The sequence below is a fragment of the Ictidomys tridecemlineatus genome, chromosome X (assembly GCF_052094955.1).
Source record: "Ictidomys tridecemlineatus isolate mIctTri1 chromosome X, mIctTri1.hap1, whole genome shotgun sequence".
In the NCBI taxonomy this organism is placed as follows: Eukaryota; Metazoa; Chordata; class Mammalia; order Rodentia; family Sciuridae; genus Ictidomys; species Ictidomys tridecemlineatus.
In genome coordinates this window covers 81,151,015-81,169,687 of record NC_135493.1, presented here as the reverse complement: position 1 = coordinate 81,169,687, position 18,673 = coordinate 81,151,015, and the positions used below count along the sequence as shown (strand labels likewise).

Here is an 18,673-nt window from a genome sequence, read left to right as displayed (position 1 = left end):
AGAACTGGCTGTCTGGAAAAAAAATTTAATCTCCTCCCCATGGATCCTCAGGGAATTCTGAGGGCATAGGGCACCCAGTGTCAATATAGAGTCCCTATGCACCTAATGCAAGCTAATGAAAAGGAGCAGCTAAGCAAACACTAGATTGTGAGATTTTGACTAAAACTTTCCTCCAGCTTTTCATTCCCACGTGCCAAAACAGTCTTGGCTTTTCCCCTTTAAGCCTATTTCAACCTGTTTCTTTTTTTTTCTTCAAGTGTTTTCATTGCTGGTGCTGCTATTCATTTATTTGTTGCAGACAGTTTGAGCAATGAATTTCGACTTCCTATACGGCATTGCTCCTTTTTTGACTCGCATGGCTGTACGTCATTCTATTTTAGAGCCATCAAAGTCTATCATAAATCTCAGAAAATACACTATCATGAATTGTGATGAAAATGTTTCAAATGATAACAATTTAAAAACCCATCCACTAGTCTCATGGAGATCAATTTCTATATGGTCTTGTAATTTTCACAATGTTGACTATGCTTCATGAAAACCAACTCACAAAAGAACAAGAATGCAATTGGCTTATAGCACATTACAGGTAAGACCTCACATCCTTAATAAATCCAGGTCACCCCTGACAACATTCCAAGTAGTTATCACATATTTTTGGCATATAATGAAGCTGATTTTTTTCCATATAAACACAAATGGAAAATTGAGAAACTTACTATTATAGAGAATCTCAGTCATTCCAGGTTTGGTGTACATATACACATTTTTGCATGAAACTATATATGTTATGACTGTATTACCAATTTTATGGTGGAGATATAAATACAGAAATTATTTGTTCATGTTGAGTATGGTGGTGCATGCCTGTAATCCTAATGACTTGGAAGGCTGAGGCAGGTGGATCTCAGGTTCTGGGCCAGCCACACCAACTTACTGAGCCTCTGTCTCAAAAAAAAAAAAAAAAGGAATGGGGACGTAACTCAGTGATAGAGTGCCTTTGGGTTCAATTACTATTATTAAAAACGTATTTTTTCACTAGAGAGTGAAACATATAGTCACTTCTCCTGAATTAAAGCCAACCACCAAAACTTGTGCACCTAGGAAGATTTTTCCATACATGTTTTTGTCTCATTTAAAGAAAAGGTCTTGGGGGGCGGGAGCTAGGGTTGTGGCTCAGTGGTAGAGCATTTGCCTAGCCCTGGGTTCGATCCTCAGCACCACATAAAAATAAATAAAATAAAGATATTGTGTCCACCTACAACTGAAAAATAAATGTAAAAAAAAGGTCTCTAGTAGGAAACTTTCCATTGTCAATGTGTAAATATAAATCTTTAAGAATCACTCAATATAGAGCTGTTAGCAAAGAAATTGGGACTGCATAGCCCACTTATCAGTGCAGAAATGGTAACCTTTACTTAAGATTTAGAATTGGCTCACATAGGAGGAAAAAACTCAGGACCTTGGAAAAGAACTGTTAAAAGCTTCAGCTCTGAGCATGTTATCACTTATGGATTTTTCCCTTTTATCTGTTATTGAAGTATTATGAACTTCAGTACAACAAGGTCATATCTTTCTTCAAAAGAAATTTTGTGACTGAAATATGAAGATTACACAACTTGTTGGCACATTGCTAACTCTGGTATCAGAAAAGCCAGATCTTTCTGAAAGAAAAATGTATGATAAAAAATATAAAGTATCACAACCATATTTTTAAAACATTTTTTAATATTCTTTAAGTTGTAGATGGACAAAATATGTTTATTTTATTTGTGTATTTTTATGTGGTGCCAGGGATCAAACCCAGTGCCTCATGCATGCTAGGCAAGTGTTCTACCACTGAGCCACAACACTGGCCCACAACCATATGTTTAGTAATACTTTACTTAAACTGTCACAGGCTCATTCAACTTTGGTATTCGTGGATTATAGCAGAATTGATAGTGGTCGTATCTTTGTAACTTTCAATCCATAGAACCCTTTTAGGTCAAGCATACATATTTCAAAAAGTTTCAAAAGTTTCTTAAATAATATTAGCAATGGAAATGTGTTCCCAGTTTGTTTGCTTAAGAAGTGACTTCTCAACCATAGGATTAATTTAGATACTTTGAAGCCTGTGAACACTAATTTTTAACCCAATAAGTTTACAGTGCTTTTGTAAATGGCCCAAGCTCAGTGTTAGAGCAGTTACATTTAGAAGATCTATCTCCTTGCTTGTAAGCAGAGAAAGACTAGGAACACACACTTTAGAAATATTTACTCTCAATAAAAATGTTTATAATGAGTATTAGTGCTCAAAATAGTCACAGTTTAAGAAACTAGCTACTTCTTCAAAGAAGGATCAGAAAAGTTGGAACATCCTTTATTTTTATCACTTCTTATTGTACCTTTATATAGTTATTTGCTATTCATCTGGTTCTCTTTGCTTTGTGGGCTCTATATTATCAACAGATTTCAGGAATTTCTTCTACTCTCTAGAGCATGGAGTTCATTTATAAAAAGGCCAGGCAATATTCACCTTATCCTCATTTCTTTGTTTCCTTTTGAAACTGGTTCCTAAGGGGTTCTTGAAAGGCCCACCACATATTCAAGTTAGTCTTTCAACTGGAAAATTCCATTTGGAGTGCAGATTATTTGACCTGGCACATCTTTCCTCGTTACCTAGGGCCACCATCCAGGTATGAGGGTGAGGAGTTAGTAAATAATAATGAGGAATTTACCTAGTAGATTGTTCCTGTGATGGAGTGTAAAAGGAGCATCTAGGTATGACCCTATTAGCATACTGGACCCACTCTAACTCTTCAAATATATGAGTTATTGCCATAATAATACCCAACTGAAGAATTCCCTTTTTTTTCCTGTGCACTATTTGGAGCAGCAGAGACCAGGATGTCCATTTATCTTTCTGTCTTCATGGACCTCTCTGCAGTGATCCATGGCTCTCCCTTAGCCAACTTGGCTGATGCTCTTCTGTTTCTACCTCCAGTATGACCTGTTCAGAGTTTACAGTGGCAATTTGCTGGGTTTTCAAAGCAACCTTTTTGCTCCTGGTTTAATTCTCTTGTCACCTTGGCCATTGCCATGATCAAAGCCTGAAGAAAAATAATTTTTCCTAACCCTTTAACTTTCTTTCCTTTTTACCCTCCCCATATACTACTGAGGAATAAAGTATATAATTCTCATTCCCATTTCCATTCATTGATATGACCTCAGCCTAAATATATCTACAGAATATTTTCTCAATCACAATTTCATATTTATATTACATTTAGGTTTTGAACTATGGTTAAATATCAATCCACATGCATCTTTGTCACAATCCCTAAACCTACTAAATGAACAAAATCATATAAACGTAATAGAGCAAAGAGTATGGGAGGAAATAAAGTAGTAGATGAGATATGTCAGCTAATTTGGGAAAAATGAGAAGCAGATGGATAGGCAGAAATTTACCTGAAAGAGGAGAAGCAGCAATAGTTTGAATTCCTCCAAGAAATAAACCATCATCTCCACCATAGAACTGGGAAAGATTTAGAAATTGGAGGTACAAAGCACTTTGGAAGGTGAAAGTGTGATGCAGTACTAAAAACAGAGGAAATGGTTAAAAGTCTGTATACATAGCAATTAAACATCCAATTTCTCCTCCTACTTTACAAATTAATGACTATTGTTCCCCCACTCCATAACACTCATGAGGTTTATTCTCAGAAGGAATGGAAGCTGATAGGTTTTAGACATGGAGACATCAAGCACAGTGGAGACATAGAGCTGCAAACAGAGATAAAATAAAAATCAGCATCTGGAACAGTGGAATCAAAGCCTCCTTCCATTGGCCTCTTTCCAGAATGCTTGCATCTGGTTTAAATCCTTCATGTAGGAATCCAGAAGATTTTTATATGGTAAAATTAAAGACCTCAGAGAAAAGACCTCTGTATACAAAGATTTGAATACTTCCTTAGTGCAAAAGTTGTCTTGCCAACATAGCAACCTTTGTAAAAACCCAATAGTTAGCAATTCCATACATCAACACAAAAGTTTTTACTCAGCTTTTCAGTGCATCTTCCTGCAATAATGGCATGTTACAGCTCTCCTGAAATGAGAGACAGACTAATACAGATAACTAGAAAAAAAAACAAAGGAAACAGAGTTAGTTCAGAGAGCAGAAGAAAATGTTCCAAGACATTAACAAATATCTTCATAGAGATAAGAAAAGACATTGAACTTATGAAACTGGATCAAAATACACTTTTAAAAGCAATAAATGAGGGCTGAAGAGATAGCTCAGTTGGTAGAGTTCTTGCTTTGCATGCACAAGGTCCTAGGTTCAATCTCCAGCATAATAATAATAATAATAATAATAATAATAATAATAATAATAATAAGTGAAATGGAAGACCTGGGTTTCCAGATTGACAGACCAAGATTCCAAAACAATTAATGTTAAAACAATTGAATTGAGGTATGTCATCATGCTATTTTTGAACAACAGGGGTTAAAGAGAAGATGGTAAAAGCATCAGGTCATATAAGAAATATTATAAATCAGGATGCCATCCACTTCTATGGAGCAATATCGTCACAACTCTAAAGGAAACTTAATTACCAATCTAGAATTCAAAGTATCAATCAAATGAGAGTGTAGAAAATATTTACTTCAGATAAAAACTTGAAGAATTTATTTCCATGTCCCCTTAATTAACTTTATTTTAAATATTTATTCATTTGTTTGTTTATTCATTCATTTATTTGGTGGGACTAGGGATTGAACCAAGGAGCATTCTACCAACTCAGAAGGCAACTTCTCCTGCCTCAGCCTCCCAAATTGCTGGGATTACAAGAGTGCACCACCATCCCATGACCCTTAATTACTTTTCTATTGCTGATGTAACAAATAGCTAGAAACTTCACGGCTTAATACAACACAAATTTATTGTCTTTCAGTTCTAGAAGTCAGAAGTCTATGATAGTTCATCAGGGCTGTGTTCCTTCTGGTGCTTCTAGAAGAGAATCTGTTTCCTTGCTTTTCTAGCTTATAGAGACTTCCTACATTCTGCAACTTATGTCCTCTTCTTCCATCTTCAAAGCCAGGAATATAGGATCTTCTCTCCTCTCTGACCTCCTGACTCTCCCTTGTACAAACACTGTAAGTACACTGTGTCCACATGGATAATCCAGGATTATCTCCCCATCTTAAAATGCTTAACTTAATCACTAGATCTACAAAGTCCCTTTACAATGTAAGGTAAAATATTTACAGGTTCCTGGGATTAGCACATGGAGGGTCATTCTTCCACCTACCGTATTCTCCTTCTCATGAAGATACTGAAGCATGTTCTCCATGAAATTAAAGGCATAAACAAAAAAAAGAGGAAGAAACTGGATGCAGGGGGAAAAAAGGAGAGCCCAATAAAGAAGTAAAATGAAGAGAATTTCCAGAATAACTGTGAACAATTGGTCAAAATGGAGCAAGAAAATAGTTCTGGGAGTGGACTCTAATGAAAATGTAACTGATGTGTTTGAGTATATAGATAGACATTTGGCATAGATTTTGGAGCATTTAGGGTAAAATTTTAAAATAGGCACACAGAAATTAGCTAGGTAAATGGAAAAAAACAGATAATTATGAATGACGGGAAAATGAAAAGCTCTACAATAAAAGAATAGTCATGCTATACTTATCTAACTCAGCAGTAAACATTATTTACAGGCTTATAAGAATGCAAGTTATTGACTCAATGAAAATTCAAAATACAACTTTTTTGGAGGGATGGGAGAACTAGAAATTATGAATGAGTGGAATATACAAGCTCTTATTTATCGTAAAGTCTAAAATTGATAAATCAAAATTAGAAGCATATTCCCAAAACTAATCTACAGATTCACTGAAATGCATATAAAAAATCCGTACTACATGTTTTTTTGGGGATTTACAAGCTGACTCTAAAACTCACATGGAAATAAAAGGAACCTAATATAAGCAAAATAACTTTGAAAAAGAAGATCAATGTTAGGGAAATGATACTTCCCAATTTTAAAACTTTATTAAACATCTACAATAATTAAGACAGTGTGTTACAGACATAATATGCATATAGATCAATGGAATAAAAATGTGAGTCCAGAGTGATATTGGCCAAATTATATTGTTATGTTATGTATTGCATGCATGTACAAATATGTAACCATAAATCCCATCAGTATGTACAAATGCACCAATGAAAAATGTGGGGAAAACTAAAAAATATAAATAAAAATTTGTGAGTCTAATTCTGGGTACAGTGGCACATGTCTATAAATCCTAGTGACTCAAGAGGCTGAGGCAAGAGGTCACAATTCAAGGTTAGCCTCAGCAATTTAGTGAGACTCAAAATAGAAATGGGCTGGTGATGTAGCTCAGTGACAGAGCGCCCCTGAGTTCAATCCCTAGTACTGCAGAAAAATAAAAGTGTGTGTTCAGAAATTAACTGATATATTTATGATCAATTGATTTTCAACAAGGGTTCCAAGACAATACAATTGGAAAGAGTGGTGATCTAACAAATTGTGTTGGGGCCATTGGATATCCATACACAAAGAATGAAGTTGTATCTCTCATATCATATACAAAAATTAAGTCAATATGGATCAAAGACTTAAATGCAAAACTAAAACTCCTTGAAAACATTGGAAAAAATCTTCATGACCTTGAATTAGGTAATATTTTCTTTCCTAAGACACCAAAAGCAAAAATGACTAATAAAGATGTAAATTGATCAGACTTCATCGTATCTTAAAATATTTGTGATTCTTGCCAGGCACAATGGCATACAACTTTAATCCCAGCTACTCAGAGGCTGAGGCAGGAAGACAGCAAGGTTGAGACCAGCCTAGATAACACAGCAAGACCACATTGCAAAAAAATTATTTTATTAATTTAATTAAATGTTTATGATTCAAATACACCTTAAAGAATGTGGGGCTGGGAGTGTGGCTCAATGGTAAAGTGCTTGCTCAGCATGTACAAGGCCCTGGGTTCAATTCCCAGTACTGCAAAAGGAAAAAAAAATTAAAGCCAGGCATGGTAGCGTATGCCTGTACTCCCAGTGACTTGGGAAGCTGAAGCAGGAGGATCACAAATTGGTGACCAGCCTCAGCAACTTAGCAAGACCCTGTCTCAAAACAAAATATAAAAAGGACTGTGGATATAACTAAGTGGTAAAATGACCCTGGGTTGAATTCCCAGTACCAAAAGGAAAAAAATTAAATGTGCATGGAATATATAAAATTGTGCATGGAATATATAAAACACAAAGGATTTGTGCTTGAGGAAACTTTTAGTTGATATAATAGCAATCTAGATACAATTTAGATATTTTTTTCTTCACTGAGTCATACTCAGATTTTGGATCCTCTGTTGTACTTTCGTGAACCCTGTAGTCTCCATGCATTTGCCACTAGAAGGAACCCGAGATGGAGATTCAACAAAAAGATTTTTTTTTGGCGGGGGGGGGGGGGGCTGTCCGAAGGAGAGGCAGAGAGGAGAGGAGGAGGGCAAAGAAAGAGAGAGAGAGCAGCGAGGAAGAGGGAAGAGAGAAGAGAGAGGAGAAAAAGAAGAGGAGGAGAGCAGAGGGCAGAGAAAAGAGCCAAATGTTTTTGACTGATGAGTGGATAAACAAAATGTGGTATATACATACAGTGGAATATCATTCAGACATTAAAAAAGGAATGAAATACATGCTGCAATGTGGATGAACCTGGAAAACTTCATACAAATAAGAAGAAGGCAGACACAAAAGTTCATGAGTTATATGACACTATATGATGTGTATATTAAATGTCAATAATAGGAAATCCACAGATATAGAAACCAAACTAGTGGTTACTAGGGGAAAATAGACTGTTAATGGGTACAGGGTTTATGTCTAGGATGATGAAAATGTTCAGTATTTAGATAGGGATGATGGTTACATACTTTGGGAATATACTAAAAACCAATGAATTGTTCAAAGAATAAGAAAAGCACAAACAACCCAATTAAAATACGGACAATTCGGGGCTAGGGTTGTGACTCAGCGGTAGTGTACTTGCCTGGCATGTGTGAGGCACTGGGTTTGATTCTCAGCACCACGTATAAATAAATAAAATAAAGGTCTATTAACAACTAAAAAAATTTAAAATATATGGGCACTTCTATTTCCAGACCAGATAGAATAGATGCACTTCTCTTTAGTCTGCCAACTAACTATAATTATAAACCCTGCAAATAATACATAAAGCAAATGTAAGACTCTGTTACTTGGAGGAAAGTTGGTAGACTGTCTAAGGAATCTCAAATCTCAAGGGATGTCATGGCAGACAGTTTCCTGGATTTGCTTTTTGCCTATTATATCTCTTGAATATACACTAGAGAAGCTCCAAAATGCCAATTAGCATAGATTTACAAACTCACAGTAGTAACAATCTGTCTCCACCATAATGGTTGTACTAATTTACATTCACACCAAATGTGTATAAGAGCTCTTTCTTATCCATATTCTCACCAACATTTGTTATTATTTTTAAAATAGCCATTCAAACTGGGATGAGATGGTATCTTACTATAGTTTTTTATTTCCTTGATAGCTAGATATTGAGCATTTTCATGTATTTATTGGCCATTTGTACTTCTTCTGAGAAGTGTCTATTCAGATTATTTGTTCATCTTTTAATTGGAACACTTGTATTTTTGTGGTTAAGTTTGAGTTCTTTACATATCCTGGATATTAACCCTCTTTCAGAAGAGTAAATAACAAAATTTTATTTTAATTCTATAGGCTGTCTCTTCATTCTGTTAATTGTTTCCTTTGTTGTGCAGAAGCTTTTTAGTTGAATGTAATCCCATTTGTTAATATTTGCTTTTGTTTCCTGTGTTCTTGGAGTCCTAGTCAGAAAATCATTGCAATACCAATATCTTGAGGTGTTTCCCCTGTTTACTTCTAGTAGTTGCAGTTTCAAGTCTTCCATTAAAGTATTTGATTCATTTTAAGTTTATTTTTGTATAGGGTGAGAGATAGAGGTCAAGTTTCAATCTTCTAAATGGGGAGATCCAGTTTTCCAAGCACTCTTTGTTAAAGAGGCCAACCTTTTTCTAGTGTATGTTTTTGATAACATTGTTGAGAATCAGTTGACTGTAGGTGCATGGATTTATTTCTAGATTCTCCATTCTATTCCATTGATCTATGTATCTGATTACCATGCCATTTTGGTTCTGTGATATATTTTGAAATCAATAATTGTGATGCCTCCAGCTCTATACTTTTATTTATTTATTTATTTGTTTGTTTGTTTGTTTATTTATTTATTTATTTTAACCCAGGGGTGTGCTACCACTGCAGTTCATCCCTAAATCTTTTTGTTTTTTATTTTGAGATAGGGTCTCACTAAATTGCTTAGGGCCTCATTAAGTCGCTGAGTCTGACCTCAAACTTTCAATCCTAACCCTAACCCTAACCCTAACCCTAACCCTACTTCAGCCTCCCGAGTTGCTGGGATTTCTGTCTTCTGCTACCACACTCAGCTAGCTTTACTCTTTTTAGAGCAACAACTTTAAAAAGCAAAACAGCATGATACCAGTATAAAAACAGATATGCAGACCAATGGAACAGAAGAAAAAGTCCAGAAATAAATCCACACATTTGTAACCAACTGGTTTTTACAAAGGTATCAAGAACACACAATGAGGAAAGGATATTCTCTTCAATAAATGGTGCTGGATAAATTGGATACCCACATGCAGAAGAATGCATGTGGAGAGCCCTATCTCTCACAATACATAAAAATGAACTCAGAATGAATTAAAGATTTAAACGTAAGGCCCAAAACTATGAGACTACTAGAGAAAAAAACAGAGGAAATGCTACATGACATTGATATGGTCAATAATATTTTAGAGAAAAAGAAAACCTCAAAAATTAGAGTTACTAAAAGCACAAATGGACAAATGAGATTATTCCAAACTAAAAAGCTTCTGCAGTGCAAAGGAAACAATCAAAAGGGTGAAGAAACAACCTACAGAATGGGAAAAATATTTGCAAACAATACATCTGACAAGGGATTAATATCCAGAATATAAAAGGAACCCAGTAGCAAAAAATAAATAAATAAAATAATCCAATTTAAAATGAGTTAAATATCTGAATAAACAGTGTTTTAAACAATACATAAATATGACCAATGGATATAACAAAAATGGTTGATATCATTAATCACCAGGGAAATAGAAATCAAAACCACAATGAGATCTCATATTAGTTAGAATGGCTATTATGAAAAAGACAAATAATAATGAATGCTGACAAGAATATGAAGAGAGGGGAACTTTTATACATTGTTCATGATTATATAAATCATTATAGCCATTATATAAATCAGTATGGAGATTCATTTGACAAAAATACAGCACCCTTTCATTTTCAAAATACAAGAAAAACTAGGGGTAGTAGGAATATACCTCAACATTGTAAATGAAATACAACATAAATGAGGGATGGACATTATGTTAAGTGAAATAAACCCAGCAAAGAAATATCAAATGATCTCACTCATATGGAATCTAAAAAAAATCAATCTCCTAGAAGTTAAGAGTAAAATATTGGTTACCAGAGGATTGGAAGGGTAAAAGGGGAGAGGCTGGTTAATGGATAAAATGTTAGTGTTAGATAGCCTGAATAAGTTCTATCATTTTATTACACAGTGGGGTGACTAGAGTTAACAATAATGCATCAAGTATTTCACAATAACTAAACAAGAGAATTTTGAATGTTCTCATCACAAAAAAAATGATATGGTTAAGGTGAAATATATACAAATATCCTATTTAATTATTACATAATATATACATGTATCAAAAAATAACATTGGATTGATACAATTACATTATAAATATATAGAATTACTACATGTCAATTGAAATTTTAAAATTACAGATACATCAAAATGAAATGTTTTGAAAGCATTCAAGTAACAGACATAAATGCAAGTAAAGGGAAACAGAGGAATGAAAATCTGAATGTACAAACAGAAAAAAATAACAAAATAATACATCAACAATTAGTTTAATTTAAAAATGGCCTCAATACAAATGAGCAAAGGCAATACAGTGGGGCAAATATTATCCTGAAGCAACAGGATATCATATGTTAAAAAAAAGAAAAATGAATTTATACATAGATCTTCCACCTTTCACAAAAATCAATTCAAAATATTTCCTTTGGATATATACCCAGAAGTGAGATAGCAGGATCATATGGTAGATCTATATTTAGTTTGGTGGGGGGACTCCATCCTGTTTCTCATAATGGTCATTCAAATTTATGTTCTCATCAACCATGTATAGATTCCCCCTTTTTCTTTGTCCTCACCAGCACTTGTCTTTTTGATACTAGTGATTCTAAGTGGGATGAGATGGTATCTTGTAGTTTTCACTTGCCTTCTATTTATTCTTTTGAGAAATATTTATTCAGAACTTTTGCCCATTTTTAATTGTATTACTTTTTTTTTTTTTGGTGCCAGGGATCCAATCCAGGACCATGGGTATGGATTACTTCTTGTTGGTGGTGTTAAGGTTTTTAGTTCCTTATAAATGTGAATATTAATCCTTTGTTAGATGAAGATTTGGCAAATATATTCTCCCATTCTGTAGGTTGTCCTTCATTCTATTGAGAGTTTTCTTTACCATGAAGCTTTTAAGTTAGATATTAGTCTCTTTTGCTTTTGTTTCCTTGGGCTTTTTAGGTCATATTCAAAAAATTATTTCCATTTGAATTTTGGCACTGTCTGGAGAAGTGTTTTCCCTAATGTGTCCTTTTAGTCGTTTCATAGTTTCAGGTCTTACACTTAGGTCTTTGATCCATTTTAAATTGATTTATATACAGAGTGAGAGATAGGAGTCAAGTTACTATCTTCCACATATAGATACCTGCATTCCCATGTTTACTGTGGCACTATTCACAATAGCATAGATATGGAATCAACTTTGGTGGTTATTGATAGATGACTGGATAAAGAAAATTTAAATAAAAATGGCACATTATTCAGCCATGAAGAAGAATGAAATCTTGTCATTTGCGCAAAAAAAAAAAATATGGAATTGGAGGACATTATGTTAAATGAAATGAGACAGACACAGAAAAACAAGTACTGCACCTTGTCTCTCATATTGGAATCTAAAATAAGTCAATCTGAATGTAGAATAGTGGTTCCTAGGGAATAGGAAGTGGATGAGGGTAAAAGGAAATTGGATAATGGGTATTGAAATACAGCTAGACAGAAAGATTAAGTTTTGGTAGTCTAAATTACAGTGAGATGATTATAGTTTACAAAAACCTATTATGTATTTAGTGAAGAACTGGAAGAGGGGAGCTTGAAAATTCCAAATATAAAGAAATGACAAAGAGAAAGAAATTCTAATCACCCTGATTTAATCAAGACATGTCATGTATATGTTGAAATATCATACTCTACCCCACAAATATGCACAATGTGTTCATGAAATATTAAAATGTAAATTTAAAAACTTAAAATAGATCATGAAACTAAATGTAAAACTATAAAACTTCTAGAAGATAACATAACAGAAAATCCCAGTGAACATGGGTATATCAATGACTTTTTAAATACAACATCAAAAGCATAATACATGAAAGAAATGATTAAAAAGCTTGACTTCATTCAAACTAAAAAACATCTGTTCCATGGAAAGACACTGTCAAAAGAATGAAAAGGCATGCCATGAACTAAGAAAAATAGTTGCAAAAGACATATTTGACTTTTATTCATAATAAACAAAAAATTCAACACTTTTTTACAAGAAAATAAACAACTCAACGTTTAAAAAATAGACAAAACACCTAAAAATATACCTCATCAAAGAAGATATACAGGTGGCAAACTTATGTCTGTTTCAATACCTATAATCCATCTTCCCTTATCTCTCCTCCCCCAATTCCTTGCCTCTAGAATTCACTTCACTACATTCGGATCCACTTCTTTTAGCTTCCACACATGAAAGAAGGTGTGGTGTTTGTCTTTCTGTGTCTGGCTTATTTCACTTATTTCATTAAGGAATTACAAATTCAAATGACAATCAGATACTACTACACATCTGTTAGCATGGCCAAAATCAAAAATACTGGGTACACCAAATGCTGGTAAAGACAAAAAACAATAAAACTCTCATTTGCTGCTGGTAAGAATGCAAAATGGAACAGCCATTTTGGAAGACAGTTTGCAGTTTTTTGCAAAACTAAGCATATTCTTACCATATGATCCAGCAATTGCACTCTTTGGTATTTACTCAAATGAACTGAAACTTATGTTTATGGAAAAATCTTCACAGTAATGTTTATAGAGGCTTTATTCATAATTGCTAAAACTTGGAAGTAACCAAGATGTACTTCAATAAGTGAATAGATAAACAAATTCTGGTACATCCATAGAATGGAATGTTATTCATTAATAAAAAGAAATGAACTCTCAAACCACAAAAGACATGGACGAATCTTAAATGAACATTGCTATGTAAAGCACCAGTGGCTAACAACTATATGACATTCAAAAAATAACAAAACTTTGGAAACAGTAAAATGAACAATGGTTGCCAGCATTTCTAGGGGATAGAGGAAGGAAGGAATATATGGATCCCAACAGATTTTAGGGCAGTGAAACTGTTTTGTATGATATTGTAATGGCAAATGCATATCATTATACCTTTATCAAAAACCACAGAATATACAACACAAAGATTGAACCCTTATGTAAACTATGGTCTTCAGCTAAGATTACTGAATAAATATTGGCTTATAATTGTGACAAATTTGACACACCAGTGCAAGATTTTTAATAATAGAGGAAATTGTAGCCTCCTGTATTTCACATTAAATTTTTCCAAAACTTCATATTGCTCAGAAATATAAATTTTATTAATTTAAAAATAAATAGCAACAGCTGAAGTTGTGGCTCATTGGAAGAGTGCTCACCTAGCACATGCAAGGCACTGGGTTCAATGCTTAGCATCACATAAAAATGAATAAATAAAATAAAAGTATCTACAAGAAAAAAAATTAAAGCATTTTTAAATAACTAAATAAATAGCAACATAAGCACATTACAAAAAATATGGATATAATATGACATAATATGAGGGGAAACTGCAATTGTTGAAAGCAGAGGGAGACACAGGGTACGTGGATAGATAGAATGGAGGATCTGTTATCATGCATTTTATTTCTGCATTAATTACTTAATACAAAGTAATACTTAATTGCTTTTATAATTTTATTTTTAAGAAAAATGTGAAATCACAGAATGGCCATTGTTTATAATTTCCTAGTAAATTCCACTACAGGCTAATTTAAATGGTCAACTTGGGATAAACACTCTGCTATTATCTCCACATTTAAAATTAATAGTGTTTATTTGCACAGACTGCAAAGTATATAAAATCTCTCAAAAACCATCAAATTCAGCAAGGAAGCATGGAAGGAATGGTTGGCATTCATTGAAACCCTCTCCTAATATTAGTACATCTTTAGTCATTCAGTAGTTAAGGACTTCATAAAACAATTTTGGAAATGCATGGGCTCTCAAAAGACTCACATACATAAAAACTATGGACCAATCTCACTTATGTTGTTGCAAAATAAATAAAATATTAATAAATAGAATCCAGTAATAAATTAGGAATAAAAAGGTAAGAGCCATTCTAAGGATGCAAGCTATTCAATATTAGGATGGATGGACAGATAGATAAATAGACAGACAGACAGACATCACTATTAGTAAGCCAAGTAAGAAATTCCACATTATCATCTTATAGGTGCCCAAAAAGGTTAATTTAAGAAAATTCTACATGTATTCCTGATTTAGTTATCCAGGAAAGAATATTTCCTTGACATAATTTTTATACTACATGTTTGTTGCTAAGCAAAAGCAAATATCATGCTGAATAAAAAAATGTGAGAATTCCATTAAAGTGAGGGAAAACATGTAAATCTCCATTATTACCACTATTACTATGCTAAAGGCACTACATAATGTAGCTAGAAAAGAGAATTAAATGAAGCATAAATTTTGGATGCCTAGGAACAAAATCATCTCTGTTTGTTGATGACATGGCTACATAATTTGAAAACCTAAGGCAAACTATGAAAATACTATTAGAAACAATAATAAAATTTAATGAAGTATTGGTAATTGCTTTCCTATAACCACTTCAAAAAGATGAGGGGCAATTTCTCCTTCACAATAGCAACCCAAAACAGAAATATAACAGAGAATATTCAGAGCATATATAAAGAAAACTTTAAAATTCTACTGAGTAATATAAAAGATTTTAATAAGTAGAAAGTCAGATTTTACAATAAAGACAATATTTTTTTTCAAAATTAACCTATAAATTTAAAACAATTCCTATCAAAATAACAATATGTTATTTTATAATTATGCTAAGGTTCAACTAGGAAATAAACATGAGAATACATAGAAACTTTCTGAAAAAGAAGATGAAAGAATATTTTAGCCCCACCAAATATGAAAATATATTTTAAAGTTACATTAATTAAAACAGGGCAGTGCTGGTGCAAGCAGACATTCTGACCAACTGGAATAGAACAGAAAATGCAGAAATAAGCACATATGAAAACTCCATATACGAAAAAGATAACATTTCAACACAATGGTTCAATATTATTATTCACTAGATAGTAATGAGACAGCAGACCTTGTTATTTGAAAGGAAAAGAAGCTAGATCCCTTTCCTAAACTCTATCTCCTAAAAAATTTCATATAGATCAAAAATTTAACTGTAAAACTAAAGCCATGAAGGTACTACCAGAAAATATATATGAAACATTTTAATATATAATTTTGAAATGAGGAAGGTCTTTGTAAAGTATAAAATGAAACCCAGAGGCAGTAAAGGAAATGGCAAAACTGATCACTTAAATTCAAACAAAATTAATATTTGTATATATGACAAACAAAGACAAAGGACAAGTTAGTGTAAGTATGTTTGTGCAAATTCATATATGATAAGAATATTTATTTTAACATTACTTCTTACGATAATGAAAACTGGGGAAAATAATAGTCATTAGGAGAGGCCTGATTACATAAGTTCTGATATATCTACATATACACAATACAATGCTATAAATTTGTTTTGCCTTTTTAATGAGATATGCGCACACACACTGACACAGATAGATGTTAATAATAAACTGTTATGCATTATGTGAAAACAACAAGTTGTAGAATTACCATTGGTATAAAAAGCACATATTCATATTTATCTTTATAAAGAGAGATACATTTATTTGCATATGTATAAGAAATATCTGGGAATATGTAGATAAATGTTTTAACAGTTCCCTTCTGTGGGAATTGATATTGGGAGAGAAGAGAGCTGGATGAAAACTTCTTTTTTAGTTTATATATTCATTCATTCAACACATATGCAACAGCACTGTCTTAGGTCCTGGGGATACAGATGAGGCGCTCTCATATTTGAAGTAGAACCAGACAATAAGCAATTACATGAATGAACAACACAATTTCACACCATGAGAAGGTCTATGAAGAAAAGAAAAAATAGGGTGGTATGACAGAAAGCAGTGGGGGAACAAGTCCAGTGAGCGACTTCATATTGTGATTGGGCAAAGGCCTCTCTGAGGAGGTGGCAATTGAGTTGAAAGAGCTGGACACTACAAAATCAAGGGGAAAAGCATTCTAAAGAGGAGGAACACTCAATGCAAAGGACCAAGGGTAAGGACAACTTTGGCCAGTGTAGCTGGAGCTTAGAAAATGAAGGCAAGACTCAGAGGATCTTACTAACAGATCACATCAGATATGTCTGAATTAACTTTCTATCTTTTTAAAAATAATAAGCTAGTGGTAATTTTTAAAATAACAATAATATATTCATGCTTTAAAAAGAGATTAAGAGAATCAGACTGGCTCCATCACTTAGTCAAGATAATCTCACTAAACCTCAGTTGCTTCATTTGTAAAATGAGGAAAAGTACACTCACCTCAGAGGACCGAAGTGGAAATTAAATTAAATCTATGTAAAGGATTGTTTTGGTTAGGGCTCTTTGGGATGCAAGGAGAAGAAACCAAGTGAAGTTAGATCACGTATCATAAATCCAAGGGCAGGAAGTCAAGTACAGAGCTCATTATGCCTGGAGCTGCAAGAAATTTCTGGATGAGCTATGGACCTCTGCTCTAGAGATTTGTTGTTAATATAGCTTAATAAAACTTATCTACACTACATGTCTACTTCTCTCTGAACATCTGCCCCATGCTCCTTGCACAGCCAACTGCCTTTAACTACTCCCCTAGAATTGCAACGAGCACTTGATCTGGTCCATAATGTCCTTACACCAACCAGCATCCTGGTGTACTGGACCTGTCAGCTTAGCTCCCCACAACTAACTGGCAACTCCCCTTTGGATCTCTTATTTCACATTCCCAAGAGAGCAATCTGATTGGCCCACCTCATCTACTAAAGCTGGGCCATACAACTCACAGGTTGTGGGACTGGCCTTGGGTCAGATGCTGTACCCTAAATTAGGATGAGGGAAGAGGTAGTTACTCCTTGCTTGACCATTTGGCAGAAGCTGTAAATAGAGTGGATCCCCTTCCCCAAGGGGTTGTAGGGATGGCAGACAAGAAGTGGCATTTCTGATGCATGTGTGCAACAGAGTAACTGGCAGATGGTAAATGTTCAATAAATGGTCATGATTATTAACAATAACATGCCACCTCTTACAGGAAGCCCTCCCAGAACTCAGGCTTCCCACACTTTTTCCCCCAGATCAGAACCTGAACTACAGGAATCATCCAATTAAGGAATCAAAGAAATTTCTTCATACAAAACAAACTTCTAAGGCTTTTTAAGTGGGAAGCACTGTGCTGGGTACTAGGAGAGAGATACACAAATGAATCAGGCCCTCATCCTGTCCTCAAGGAGCTCCCAGGATAGTGCAAGGTAAAAATCAACCTGAGTCATGAGAAATCCACAGATAGGGAGCTTGAGAGTTCAGAGAAGGGCAAAGATTGTTGTTTATCCATATGTATGCCTGTCTCCTGGATACCTCCCCTTAGATGTCCCAAAGGCACTTCAAACTAAACATATTTAAAACTGATCTCATCTGCTCCCTCCCAAACCTGTTCCTCTTCTCAGATTCCCTGTCTCAGCGAGGCAACTTCATCCACCCCAGTTGCTCAAGCTTGAAACCTGAGCTGCAGCAGCTCACAGTGTCAGCTGTTGCAGTTGCTAAAGTTGTCCCTGAACCTTTGGTGTGTGTTTGCCTTGCCCCAAAGGTCAGAACTAATAATAAACTTAAGCACTGCTGCAGGACAGGGAAATTAAAACCAGCTTGGAGACAGACAAGACCCAGAGTCACGAGGGTTGATTTCGGATTTGGCCTCTGATGTCAACGGGTATGATCCCTGTCAGGAAAGCCAGTTGACAAGAGCCTAAAAATGTTCATGCCATTTTCCAGTAATTCTGCTCCCAAATCAGTATCAACCTGCCACCATCCCAAAACAGAAAATGTTCTAAGCACTAAATTATTCTTTGCAAGGCCATTTTTGATGGTCAAGCACTGAGAAGTAGTCTCAATATCCAACAAGAGAAGGGTTAAGTGAATCGTGGC

General features: G+C 34.3%; 1 long non-coding RNA gene across 1 annotated transcript in view; it reads right to left on the bottom strand.

Annotated features, from left to right (window-relative positions):
• The window catches only part of LOC120890726 (uncharacterized), a 92,267-nt gene extending 84,774 nt beyond the window's left edge, over positions 1 to 7,493 (bottom strand). The window contains exon 1 of the long non-coding RNA XR_013431824.1: positions 3,454 to 7,493. This is a non-coding gene — a long non-coding RNA (uncharacterized LOC120890726). The remainder of the gene's footprint in view (positions 1 to 3,453) is intronic.
• Positions 7,494 to 18,673: the final 11,180 nt, after the last annotated feature.